The sequence below is a fragment of the Symphalangus syndactylus genome, chromosome 2 (assembly GCF_028878055.3).
Source record: "Symphalangus syndactylus isolate Jambi chromosome 2, NHGRI_mSymSyn1-v2.1_pri, whole genome shotgun sequence".
NCBI classification, from domain to species: Eukaryota; Metazoa; Chordata; class Mammalia; order Primates; family Hylobatidae; genus Symphalangus; species Symphalangus syndactylus.
The window spans coordinates 133,902,849-133,917,382 of NC_072424.2; the positions used below are offsets into that span (position 1 = coordinate 133,902,849).

The 14,534-nt window shown below is 36.8% G+C and overlaps 1 long non-coding RNA gene across 1 annotated transcript in view; it reads left to right on the forward strand.

Annotated features, from left to right (window-relative positions):
* The first annotated feature begins 554 nt into the window (after window positions 1-554).
* LOC134735767 (uncharacterized) overlaps window positions 555-14,534 on the forward strand; it is a 137,522-nt gene continuing 123,542 nt past the window's right edge. The window contains exon 1 of the long non-coding RNA XR_010119210.1: window positions 555-570. This is a non-coding gene — a long non-coding RNA (uncharacterized lncRNA). The remainder of the gene's footprint in view (window positions 571-14,534) is intronic.

Below are 14,534 nucleotides of genomic sequence, written 5' to 3' on the forward strand. Positions count from 1 at the left end.
TCCTGCCTCTGTGATACAGTCATGTAACCACATAATGACATTTCAGTCAATGATGGACTACATATTACACAGTAGTCCCATAAAATGATGATGGCACTGAAAAATTCCTATGGCCTGGTGGCATCATAGCCATCAAACTGCCATAGTGCAAAACCTTGCTCATGGGCTTGGGATGATGCTGGCACAAACAAACTTCCTGTACTGCCAGTTGTATAAAAGTCCAGCATACATCAATATGTAGAGTATACAATATGTGATAATGATAATAAACGGCTGTGTGATGGGTTCATGTATTGACTATACTATACTCTTAATTGTTATTTTAGGGTGTACTCCTTCTACTTATTAAAAAAGGTTAACTGTGAACAGCCTCAGGCAGGCCCTTTAGGAGGTATCTAGAAGAAGGCACTGTGATCATAGGAGATGACAGCTCCATGTGTGGCATTGCCCCTGAAGACCTTCCAGTGGGACAAGATGTGGGAGAGCTTGAAGACAGTGACGCAGATGATCCTGACCCTGTGTAGGCCTAGGCTAACGCGTGTGTCTGTGTCTTAGTTTTTAACAAAAAAAGTTGAAAAAGTAAAAAATAAAATAAAATGTTTTAAAAATAGAAAAAGGCTTTTAAAAATAGAAAAATAGAAAGATATAAAGAAAAAATATTTTGTATAACTGTACAATGTGTTTGTGTTTTACATCTTATTACAAAAGAATGAAAAAGTTAAAATAAATTGAAAAGTTAAAAGTAAAAAAGTTACAGTAATCTAAGGTTAATTTATTATTGAGAAAGTAATTTTTAAAATAAATTTAGTGTAACCTAAATAGTGTACAGGATTTATTAAGCCTACAGTAGTGTACACTAATGTCTAAGGCATTCATAAGGCATTCACTCACCACTCACTCACTGACTCATCTAGAGCAACCTCCAGTCCTGTAACCTCCATTCATAGCAAGTGCCCTATGCAGGTGGACCACTTTTTCTTTTATATCATATTTTTACAGTACCTTTTCTGTGTTTAGATATGTTCAGATACACAAATGCTTACCATTGTGTTACAGCTGCCTACAGCATTGAGTACAGGAACATGCTGCCCAGGTTGGCAGCCCAGGAGCCACAGGCTACAGTGGAGTAGGCTATCCATCTAGGTCTGTGTAAGTGCACTCTGTGATATTTGCATATCAGTGAAATTGTCTAAGGACACACTTCTCAGAACACATCTCTATCATGAAGCATCGGATGACTGTATATTCTCACACTTCCTCCCATGCTTCTTGAGGGCAGGATCTTCACTCTCAAGCAGCAACGTAATCCTATCCCATGGGAGGGAGAGTGTGACTAAGCCTTTTTCACTCACGCTCTAATTGGTCTCCACCATTTCTTTTTTTATTATTATTTATTATTTTATTTTATTTATAATCAGGATTTTATTTTGGAAAAATATGTTCTCACTCATAGGTGGGAACTGAACAATGAGAACCCTTGGACATAGGGCGGGAAACATCGCACATGGGGGCCTGTAGTGGGGTGGGGGGAGGGGGGATGGATAGCATTAAGAGAAATACCTAACATAAATGATGAGTTGATGGGTGCAGCACACCAACATGGCACATGTATATATGCATGTAACAAACCAGCACGTTGTGTACATGTACCCTAGAACTTAAAGTATAATTAAAAAAAAAAAAAGAAAAAGAAAACATTTTCTAGAAACTAGGTCTCCACCGTTTCTATAATGGATGCAATTCACCTCAGAGAAAAGTCTCTACCATCTTCTTTACTATATTCCTCCTCTTCCTTTGACACTGGAAGAGTGTGGGTGATGGGAAGGACGAGTGATACATAGACAACATTGTTGGGATTTGGGGAATGAAGGCAAAGCAGAGAAGAAGTAGGGAAAACCTTATACTGCTTTCCTTTCCCAACTTCCCATACCCTAGCCCCTTACCGTAAATAATGGGAAGCAACATGACTGACTGAATCAAAGGCTATGAATAGTTTTTCTCACCCTCATTAAGACAAACACGCTGAATATTAAGTTGCAACCACCTTCATAAGTGCATGTTACTTAACAGCCAAGGAGTAGTTACAAAGCTTTTCACATATTCTTAAAAGCCTTCAATACAGTAAAACCTTGCATGCTTACTCAAAAGATACTGTGCTGAAAACAGATCCCATCCAATAAGAAAGGTGAGAATACCCATCTCCTTATTTACGGCTAAAGATGAACAGACTTAGGCCCATTATGTATGCTCATAATGATTTTCTATCATCTTGATTTGCCCATAGACAGCCTTCTCCAAATCAGCAAAGAAGGACATTATCAAAAGCATATGGAGTGTCAACAAAGACTTAATCCAAAAATCAGGGAATATTCTGAAACTACAAAGCTGATGATCACTCACAAAGATGTTGATGTCCTTATGTCTATTCATTTATCTGTTTGAATCAAAGGGTTAGTGGAGGAGGAGGGGGAAGGATGGGAGAAGCCTGGGCATGATTAACAATAGGTGCAAGACAGGATGAGCTAGATTATACTGCTCCATATGCAAATTATACAAGTCTGATTGCATCAAACCATGCGCAGTTTAATGAGTACAGTAAGACGCCTTTATCTCTGCTTGGATATGTTCCTAAAAGGAAGACTGTTCCCAGATAAAGCACAGTTTAATAAGAAGATTTTTCATTACAGAGTCGATGAACATTTGCATATCCTTCCCCAAGCTTGGGGCCTCTTCTCTATGTTGTGTCTCAGTCTCTTTCAATCTCTCGCCTGATTTTCTCTCCCTCTGTCAAATTCCCTCCCCTTGCACCCACCAGCCTGTCTCTTATCCACATGGCTATTCTCATTCCTCATTTTTTTTTTCGTAAACTGAAGTCAGTAAACATTTGCATGTTGTTGGCATATATTTTAGGAATGTGTATACTCAGTGCAAATTAAAGAGAGTCCTACACAGATGAGATTAAAATCTTTAAAATATGATTTGAGCAGTTATTTATCTCAGAGGGTTTTCAATTTGTTTAACATTGCCATGTTTTAAAAATTCTGTAAGTGGTTATTTAAATATGTTCTGGTAATTTACTATTTATATATTTCTTTTGGTTTTGTTTTTTATTTTCAGCTCACTGAACTGGCGTGTAGGTTTAGGACACATGTTAGGAACACAAGCTGTGGAGTTTGCAGCCCTGCTCTACAGCCTACACACATGTAATCTTGGAAAAGTCACTTAACCTGTCTACCCTCATTTTCCTCATTTATGAAATGGTGACAATAATATCTATTTGTAGAATTATTTAAAGATAAAATTTTTTAACGTATGTAAAGCAATCAACACAGGGCATGGCATATTGGACCTGCTAAATTATGGATGTTTTCCTTTTTTTTTTTTTTTTTTTTGAGATGGAGTCTCAACTCTGTCGCCCAGGCTGGAGTGCAGTGGCACGATCTCGGCTCACTGCAACCTCCGCCTACCAGGTTCAAGTGATTCTCCTGCCTCAGCCTCCTAAGTAGCTGGGACTACAGACACGTGCCACCACGCCCAGCTAATTTTTTGTATTTTTAATAGAGATGCGGTTTTACGTTAGTCAGGATGGTGTCAATCTCCTGACCTCATGATCCGCCTGCCTCGGCCTCCCAAAGTGCTGGGATTACAGGTGTGTGTTTTGCTTAATAGTACAGTTTCTCCAAAAATATTAAATGTATAACTACATGCCTGATATATACTACATACATGTACACACATACATAAATATACATGTATGTACATATAAATATATATACACGTATGTGTGTGTGATTTGGCTGCATCAACATAGCTAAGCCGAATTTCATGTCCGTAGAATTCCCTCTCTGATTCACTAGAGACATTTCACACAAGATTTGGAAGGCAGAAGTGGGGCAACAGCTATGTTACTTTTAACTCTTAGAAGGTCAGAACAGAGTTTGGGACAGTATATGCAACTTGTACGTTGTCTCTTACTTTTTGCCTTAGTGGATCAGCATAGGGCTGACCTCCAGCTTGCTCAGCTTCCAAACCAGATGTGTGTTTAGCTCCATAGTGAGGGACACCTCTATTGTCAAAGTTACAGGCTTGGAGGGGGCAAGAGACCATCTCAGCCTCCAGTCCAGCCTATTGCATGTCCGTGGCCATCTTCTCTTCCTGAATGGATGAACTAGGGACTTCCAGCTCCTGCACCAAATAGAAACAAGTCACACATATACGGCGTAAGCTGCTCCCAACATTCCATGTAAGATCAAATCCTTATTTTATTTTTATATATGTATCCCTTCGAGACATAATTAATACCTTAGATAAAAATAATGACTCTCAAATGAGCTAATGCTGTAAAAATCAGTATTTTACAGATTACCAAGCGCTGCAAAAGTAGTTGCTTCCACATGTTTTTTTCTAAGACTGAAAGCTCACTGACAGCAACCATGTCAGATTTGTTTTCATTCCCTGCCCTTAACGCTGAGACTTAGTACTCTCTAAGTTTTTGATCAATAAAAAATTTTCATTGCAATCAGTATTTTAGAAATATTACAGTGGTAGAATTATTTTTAGAGGGGTAGGTGGGTTAGGTACCATTGATAAATAATAGACTGCACGTATGTAAAGTATAAAATGTTATACATTTTGATATACATGTAGGACCATGAAACCATCATCACAACCAAAATAGTGAGCATATTCATCATGCCCTTGTGTAATCCTTTCCTTCTCTATTCCCCTCGTCTCCTCCGGAAACCACTGTTCTGCTTCCTGTTACTGCAGATTAATACACTATTTCCAGAATTTCATATAAATAGAATCATAAACTATGTATCCTTCTTTTCACTCTCCATATTTATTTTCACATGCACCACTGTTATGTGTATCAATCGTTCATTTTTTGTATTGAGAAATAACATTCCACTATATTAATATTTCACAATTCGTGTACCCATTTACCAGTATATAGCTTAGATTGTTTACAAACAAAGTTGCTATGAATATTTCTGTACAAGTCTTTTTATGGACAAATATTTCTTTCTTTTTAGGTAAATACCTTGGAGTAGAATGTTGGGTCACATTGTGTGTGTTTAAGGTTTTAAGAAACCATAGTGGCTGCACCATTTTCTATTTTCACCAGAAGTTCCTGAGAGTTCCAGTTCCTCCGTATCCTCACCAAATTGATATTGTCAGTCTTCTAATTTCAGCCACTCTAATACATGTGTAGTGGTTCTTTCTCTCACCTCTTAAGATGGAAGCTGAGATAATTAATTTAAGATCTTTCTTTTCTAATAGAGGTGTTTAACACCATAGGTTTTACTATAAATGCAGCTTTGCATTCCATAAATTGTGACGTTATGTTTTCTTTTTTCAGATTAAAATACTTTATAATTTTACTTTTGATTTCTTCTTTGAACCATAATTTATTTTTAAATGTGTTATTTTGTTTCCAAATATTTGAGGATTTTCTTTTAGAAATGTTTATGCTACTTGTTTCTAACTTAATTGTGATAAAAAAATCTGCTATGTATGATTATTGGCATCCTTTTAAATTTATGGAAACTTGTTTTATGACCCAAAATATGATCTCTCTTGATAAATGCTCTGTGTGCACTTGAAAATAATAAATATAATGCTGCTGTTGGGTGGAGTTCAATTAGGCAAGGTTGATTGATTATTATATTGAAGTCCTCTATGTCCTCACTGATTTTATATCTACTTCTTCTATCAGTTATCAAGAGTGGTATTGAAATTTTACTATAGTTACAAATTTGTCTATTTTTCTTTGTAGTGCTATCACTTTTTGAACATGTATTCTGAAGTTCTATTATTGGGTGCATGTGCATTTAGCATTTATATACTCTTAATAAATAGACACCTTTATTATTATGAAATGATCTTCTTTGTTCTTGGTTATAATCTTTTCTCTGAAATATACTTTGTCTGACAATAAAACAGTAACTCCAGATTTCCTTTGATTGTTATATTCTTTCATATTATTTATAATGCTTATTTTATTTTCCATCCTTGTACTTTTAATCTATTTTTGTCCTCATATTTAAAGTGTTTCTTGAAGGCAGCACATACTTGGGTCTTGCTTTTATATGCAACCTGACAATATCTGTGTGATGTTTAGACTGTTAACATTTAATGTGATTTTAATTATGCTTAAGTCTATCATCTTGCTATTTGTGTCTATATGTTCCATCTCTTTCTTGTTCTCCTTTTTTAGACTAATTATTTTTACACTTTTATTTTGTCTCCTTTATTGGCTTATTAGGAATAAATATATTCTTATTTTAGTGGTGATTGTATAGTTTATACTATACATTTTGAACTTTTCCATGAGTAGTCTAAAAATCTTTCAATACTTCCAGTTTTTGCCATCATGGCATTGATACTAATATTGTCAAACATTTTACTGTTATTGAGATTGCTATTATTTTTGTTTAAACATTCAATTATAAAGAGTTTTAAATAATGAGTAAATAATCTTATCTATTTACCCATGTAGTTACCATTTCTGGTGCTCTTCATTCGTTTGTGTCCATCCATATATCCTTCAGGTATAATTTATCTGACTAAAAGACTACCTTTAACAGTTTTTTGTTTTTTTTTTTTGATGGAGTCTCGCTCTGTCATCCAGGCTGGAGTGCAGTGGTGGGATCTCGGCTTACTGCAACCTCCGTCTGCCGGGTTCAAGCAATTCTCCTGCCTCAGCCTCCCAAGTAGCTGGGACTACAGGTGCGCACCACCATGCCTGGCTAATTATTTGTATTTTTAGCAGAGATGAGGTTTCACCATATTGGCCAGGGTGATCTCAACCTCTTGACCTCGTGATCCACCCACCTCGGCCTCCCAAAGTGCTGGGATTACAGGCATGAGCCACCGTGCCAGGCCAATACTTTTTATATTGTTCTGAAGGTGATGAATTATTTCAGGTTTTTTATCTGTGACAAAGTCCCTGTTTTCCTTTTTTTTTTTTTTTTTTGAAAGATATTTTACAGGGCATAGAATTTTAGGTTGACTTTTCAGTGTTAAAAGATGGTGCACTACCATCTTCTCACAAAGTATCAGAGTTCCACCAAGCAAGGCCTGATGTCAGAACAAGTTTCTGGTTCCAGGAGAGAGCACAGGTTCTAGGCAAGGAAACTAAACAAAAGCCCAACTTGCAAAACAAAGTGAAGCTTCAGGCTACAGGAACATCCTGGGCAATTCCAGAGTATGAGTACCAAATCTGTTGACACTAAGATTAATTGAACATCCAGTTACATGAAGAAAATTGGAATCCTTTCTCTGCCATGATTTATTCAATTCTGGGCCTATGAATGCAAATTATTCAACAGTGGGTGGCATTTAAGGAGCTTGAAAAGACACAGGTAGGGAATATCCTCAGACATATGAGAATAAAAATGTCAAGACATGCTATGTACTTGAAATTTACCAACATTCAAATTCAGGAAATGCAGAGAATCCCTGCAAAATAATTCACAAGAAGATCATCCCCAAGACACATAATTATCAAATACTCCAAGACTGAAATGAAATAAAAATGTTAAAGGCAGCTAGAGAGAAAGGACAGGTCACCTACAAAGGCAAGCCTATCAGACTAACTGGATCTTTCAGTAGAAACCTTATAAACCAGAAGAGATTAGGGGCCTATATTAAACGTTCTTAAAGGAAAGAAATTTCAACCAAATATTTCATATCCAGCCAAACTAAGCTTCATAAGCAAAGGAGAAATAAGATCCTTTTCACACCAAAAATGCTGAGGGAATTCATTACCACCAGACCTACCTTACAAGAGATCCCGAAAGAAGCACTAAATATGAAAAGGAAAGACCATTACCAACCACTACAAAAACACTTAAGTACACAGACTAGTGATACTATAAAGTAATCACATAAATAAGCCTGCATAAGAACCAGCTAACAACACAATCACAGGATCAAATTCACACATGTCAATACTAACTTTGACTGTAAACAGGCTAAATACCTCCAATTAAAAGGTACAGAGTGGCAAGCTGGACAAAGAAGAAAGACCCAATGGCATGCTGTGTTCAAGAGACCCCATCTGACATGCAATGACACTCATAGGCTCAAAATAAAGGGATAGAGAAAAGTAAACCAAGGAAATGGAAAATAGAAAAAAGCAGGGGGTGCAATGCTAGTATCAGATGAAACAGACTTTAAGCCAACAAAGATCAAAAGAGACAAAGAAGGGCATTAGTAATATAATAGTAAAGGGCTCAATTCAACAAGAATGCCAAACTATCCTAAATGTTCATGCACCAAATACAGGAGCACCCAGACTCATAAAACAAGTTCTTACAGAGCTTCAAAGAAACTTAGACTCCCACACAATAATAGTGGGGGACCTCAACACTCCACTGAAAGTTTTAGATATATCATCAAGGCAAAAAATTAACTGAAGTATTTAGGACCTGAACTCAACACTGGACCAAATGAACCTGATAGACATCTACAGATCTCCCCACCCCAAAACAACAGAATATGCATTCTTCTCATCATCACATGGCACACACTCCAAAATTGACCACACAATTGAATATAAAACAATCTTAAGCAAATGTAAAAGAACCAAAGTCATACCAACCACACTCTCAGACCACAGTGTAATAAAATAGCAAATCATGATTAAAAAATCACTCAAAACCACACAATGACACGGAAATTAAACAACCTGCTCCTGAATGATGCTCTTAAATGATGGTAAATAATGAAATTAAGACAGAGATCAAGAAGTTATTTGAAACAAATGAGAACAAAGATATGACATACCAGAATCTTTGGGACATAGCTAAGGAGTATTACAAGGAAAATTTATAGCACTAAATGCCTACATGAAAAAGTTAGAAAGATGTTACACTAACAATCTAACATTATAACTAAAAGAACTAGAGAAGCAAGAGGAAATCAACCAAATCAACCCAAACCAAGAGGAAATCAACCAAATCAACCCAAAGCTAACTGAAAGCAAGAAATAACAAAAATCATAGCTGAACTGAAGGAGATTGAGAGCAAAAAAACCATTCAAAAGATCAATAAATCCAGGAGCTGGTTTTTTGGAAAAAATATAAGATAATAAGATAGACTGCTAGCTATCTTATTAGCTAGACTAATAATGAAGAAAAGAGAGAGAATCCAAATAAACACAATTAGAAATGACAAAGGGGATATTACCACTGACCCCACAGAAATACAAATAAACATCAGAGAATACTATAAACATATCTATGCACACAAACTTAAAAATCTAGAAGAAATGAATAAATTCCTGAACATATCCTCAAGACTGAACCAGGAAGAAATTGAATCCCTGAACAGACCAATAAAGAGCTCTGAAATTGAATCAGTAATAAATAGCCTATCAATAAAAAAAAAGCACCCAGAACTAGATGGATTCACAGCTAAATTTTACCAGATGTACAAAAAAGAGTTAGTACCATTTATACTGAAACTATTCCAAAATATTGAGGAGGAGGGACTCCTCCCAAACTCATTCCATGAGGCCAGCATCATCCTGACACTGAAACCTGGCAGAGACACAACAAAAAAAGAGAAAACTTCAGGCAAATATTCTTGATGAACACTGATGCAAAAACCTTCAACAAAATATTAGCAAACCAAATCCAGCAGCACATCAAAAAGCTAATCCAGCACAATCAGATAGGCTTTATTGGTGGGATGCAAGACTGCTTCAACATACACAAATCAATAAACATGATTCATCACATAAACAGAACTAAAAACAAAAACCACATGATCCTCTCAATAGATACAGAGACATGATAAAAGAAAATACCTCAAAATAAGAGCCATCTATGACAAACACAGCCAATAGCATACTGAACGGGGAAAAGCTGGAAGCATTCCCCTTGAAAACTGGTACAACACAAGGATGCCCTCTCTTACCACCCAGAGCAGTTAGGCAAGAGAAAGACATAAAGAGCATCCAAGTAGGAAGAGAGGAAGTCCAAATATACTTTTTTGCAACAGCATGACTCTGTATGTAGAAAACACCGTGGTCTTTGCCCAAAAACTCCTTGAGCTGATAAGCAACTTCAGCAAAGTTTCAGGATACAAAATCAATGTACAAAAATTACTAACATTCATATACACCAACAACAGCCAAGCCAAGAGCCAAATCAAGAATGTAATCCCGTTTACAATTGCCACAAAAAGAATAAACTACCTATGACTACAGCTAACCAGGGTAGTGAAAGATCTCTACAATGAGGATTACAAAACACTGCCCAAAGAAATTAGAGATGACACAAACAAATGGAAAACCATTCCATGCTCATGCTCATGAATTAGAAGAATCAGTATTCTTAAACTGGCCTAAGCAATTTATAGGTTCAATGCTAATCCCATCAAATTACCAATGTCATTCTTGAAAGAACTAGAAAAAACTATTTTAAAATTTATATGGAACCAAAAAAAAAAAAAAAAGCCCAAACAACCAAGGCAATCCTAAGCAAAAAGAACAAAGCAGGTGGTATCACATTACTCGACTTCAAATTGTACTACAGGGACACAGTAACCAAAACAGCGTGGTACTGGTACAAAAACAGACACTTAGACCAATGGAAAACAGTTGACAGCTCAGAAATATGGTCACACACCTACAGCCATCTGATCTTTGATAAAGCTGACAAAAACAAGCAATGGGTAAAGGACTTGCTATTTAGTAAATAAATGATGCTGAGATAACTGGCTAGCCATATGCAGAAGATTGAAACTAGACCCCTTCCTTACACCATATACAAAAATCAACTCAAGATGAATTAAAGACTTGAATGTAAAACCAACACTATAGAAATCCTGGAAGACAACCTAGGCAATATGATTATGGACATAAGAACGGGCAAAGATTTAATGACAAAGACGCCAAAAGCAATTGCAACGAAAGGAAAAATTGACAAATGGGATCTAATTAAACTAAAGAGCTTCTACATAGCAAAATAAACTGTCAACAGAGTAAATAGACAATCTACAGAATGGGAGAAAGTTTTGGAAACAATGAATTTGACAAAGGTCTAATATCCGGCATCTATAAGGAACTTAAATTTATCAGAAAAAACAAACAATCCCATTAAAACATCACTGATCATTAGAGAAATGCAAATCAAAACCACAGTGAGATACTATTTCACACCTGTTGAATGGTGATTATTAAAACGTCACGAAATAACAGATATTGGCAAGGTTGCAGAGAAATAAGATCACTTTTACACTATTGGTGGGAATGTAAATTAGTTCAACCATTATGGAAGTTGGTGTGGTGATTCCCCATAGATCTACAACCAGAAATACCATTTGCCCCAGCAATCCCTTTACTGGGTATATACCCAAAGGAATATAAATTATTCTATTACAAAGATACGTGCATGCATATGTTCATTGCAGCACTATTCATAATAGCAAAGACATGGAATCAACCCAAATGCCCATCAATGATAGACTGCATAAAGAAAACATGGTACATATACACTGTAATACTGTGCAGCCATTAAAAGGAAAAAGATCATGTACTTTTCAGGGACATGGATGGAGCTGGAAGCCATTATCCTCAGCAAACTAACATAGGAACAGAAAACCAAACACCACATGTTCTCACTTATAAGTGGAAGCTGAACAATGAGAACACACGAACACAGGGAGAGGAACAACACACACTGGAGCCTGTCAAGTGAGGGGATTGGGGGAGGAAGAGCATTAGGAAAAATAGCTAACGCATACTGGGCTTAATACCTAGGTGATGGGTTGATAGGTGCAGCAAACCACCATGACACATGTTTACCTATGTAACAAATCTGCACATCCTGCACATGTACCCCAGAACTTAAACTTTAAAAAAAAATGTGGGCAAAGGACATGAACAGACACTTTTTAAATGAAAACATACATGTTGCCAACAAGCATATGAAAAAAAGCTCAACATTACTGATCATTTGAGAAATGCAAAAGAAAACCACAATGAGATACCATCTCATTGTGATGGTATCTCATTGTGTAATAATTGTCAAGATAGCAATTATTAAAAAGTCAAAAAATAACAGATGCTGGGGAGGTTGCACAGAAATGGAAATGCATATATACTGTTGGTGGGAACGTAAATTGGTTCAACTATTGTAGAAAGCAGTGTGGCAATCCCTCAAAGAGCTGAAGACAGAACTACAATTCAACCCAGCAATCCCATTATTGGGTATATACCCAAAGGAATATAAATCATTCTACTGTAAAGACATGTGCACACATATGTTTGTTGCAGCACTCCTCACAATAACAAAGACATGGAACCAACCTAAATGACCATGAATGGTAGACTGAATGTATTAGTTTGTTTTCACATTGCTGATAAAGACATACCCAAAACTAGGCAATTTAAACAACAACAAAAAAAGAGGTTTATTGGGCTTATAGTTCCACATGGCTGGGGAGGCCTCACAGTCATGGCGGAAGGCAAGTCACATCTTACATGGATGGCAGCAGGCAAAAAGAGATCTTGCGCAAGGCAACTCCCTTTTCTTTTTTTTTTTTTTTAGGGCAAGGGGAGAAACAGAATCTCACTCTATCACCCAGGTTGGAGTGTGGTGGCATGATCTTGGCCCACTGCAACCTCTGTGATTCTCCTGCCTCAGCCTCCTGAGTAGCTGGGATTACAGGCGTGGACTACCACATCCAGCTAATTTTTTTTTTTATTTGTAGTAGGGATGGCATTTCACCATCTTGGTCAGGCTGGTCTCGAACTCCTAACCTCATGATCCATCTGCCTCGGCCTCCCAATGTGCTGGGATTACAAGCCTGAGCCACTGTGCCCAGCCAACTCCCATTTTTTAAAACCATCAGATCTCTTGAGACCCATTCACTATCACAAGAACAGCACGAGAAAGACCCACCTCCATAATTCAATCATCTCCCACTGGGTCCCTCCCAAAACACATGGGAATTATGGGAGCTAGAAGATGAGATTTGGGTTGGGGCACAGAGCCAAACCATATCACTGGATAAAGAAAATGTAGTACATGTACACCATGGAATACTGTGCAGCCATTAAAAAGAATGAGATCATGACTTTTGCAGGAACATGGATGGAGCTGGAGGCCATTATCCTTAGCAAACTGACACAGGAACAGAAAACAAAATACTATATGTTCTCACTTATCAGTGGGAGCCTAATGATGTTAACTCATGGACACAAAGAAGCGAACAATAGACACTGGGGCCTACCTAAGGGTAGAGGGTGAAAGGAGGGAGAGGATCAGGAAAAATACTATTGGGTAGTAGGCTTAGTATCTAGGTCATGAAATAACCTGTACAACAAACCCCCATGACACGAATTTACTTATATAACAAACCTGCACATGTATTCCTGAACCTAAAAGTTTTATTTAAAAAAAGAATAAAATGTAAACAGAATATATTCATTCAGCACATTTCTAGCCTCCTATAGGGTACATGAGACTTTCCCCACATGAGCACAAGATTAATTTGTTTCACATGATTTATATAGTAATTGAGACCTCAGCATACTCAAAAAAGTAAATAATAATACATAGTACTGCCTGGTGCTATTTACCTGAGTTATTCATAAACTTAGCTCTAGTATTATAGGCAACTGTACCTACAGTGATACCACTCAGGATTTGGATTGGGCTCAGCAAGCCTTGTGTACCAGTGTGATCATAGACCAGCTCAATAAAATCGTCCCCCACCCCAACATGGTAAGCAATGAATAGAGCTTTGGGGAGCAAGGTTTCATGTATCTGCAAAATGTTTGACAGTTCAAAGCCATTCTTTGTTCTTATTGGTAAGGAGCTTGGTGATCATTCAATTGCTGCCTGAGGTTTAGAAGAACTAAGCAAATCAATTTCATTTCTTTAGATGTCGTCCTTGAGTTATTAAATTATTTTACAATTTAATTGCATTGGAAGAGTTATTTCTGTGCTGTGATCAAGTCATAGTTCGCAAGCATGTGGAAGGTATCAGTCAGTCAGGAAACCTGTAAGGAAGAAACCAAATCTCTTTGCGAAAGCAACTGTATTTTCTGGGTGAATCCTACCCCTAGCTTCAGACCGAACATAAAGTAAAGAGGGGCTTTAGGATTTATCCATTCATTCCACAGACTTTTATTGTTTATCTACATTTCAAATAAAATTTCTAATGGAAGTTTTGATAGCTGCTTGAAAGAATTTACCGTATCTTATGTATCTCCAGATATTTATATTTGTGACATAGGATGCTATATTGCCCTCATTCTTTTCTGTCTTTTCTTTCTTTTCTTAGTTATATGAACTAAGTAGACAATAAGACTTCAGTGAATAAGAATCACGTGTGATAATTCTTCTGAGTCTGTACACATAAATGATACCTCTTAACTTATAAAATGACACTTGCCTTTTAAAAATAATTATTTTCTTAATGGTTTTTTTAGATCTACCAGATAACATATTACTCAAATGAGAAATCCAACTAAAATTGCTGAACCATTGTGCCTGTGGACCAAAACAACTGCT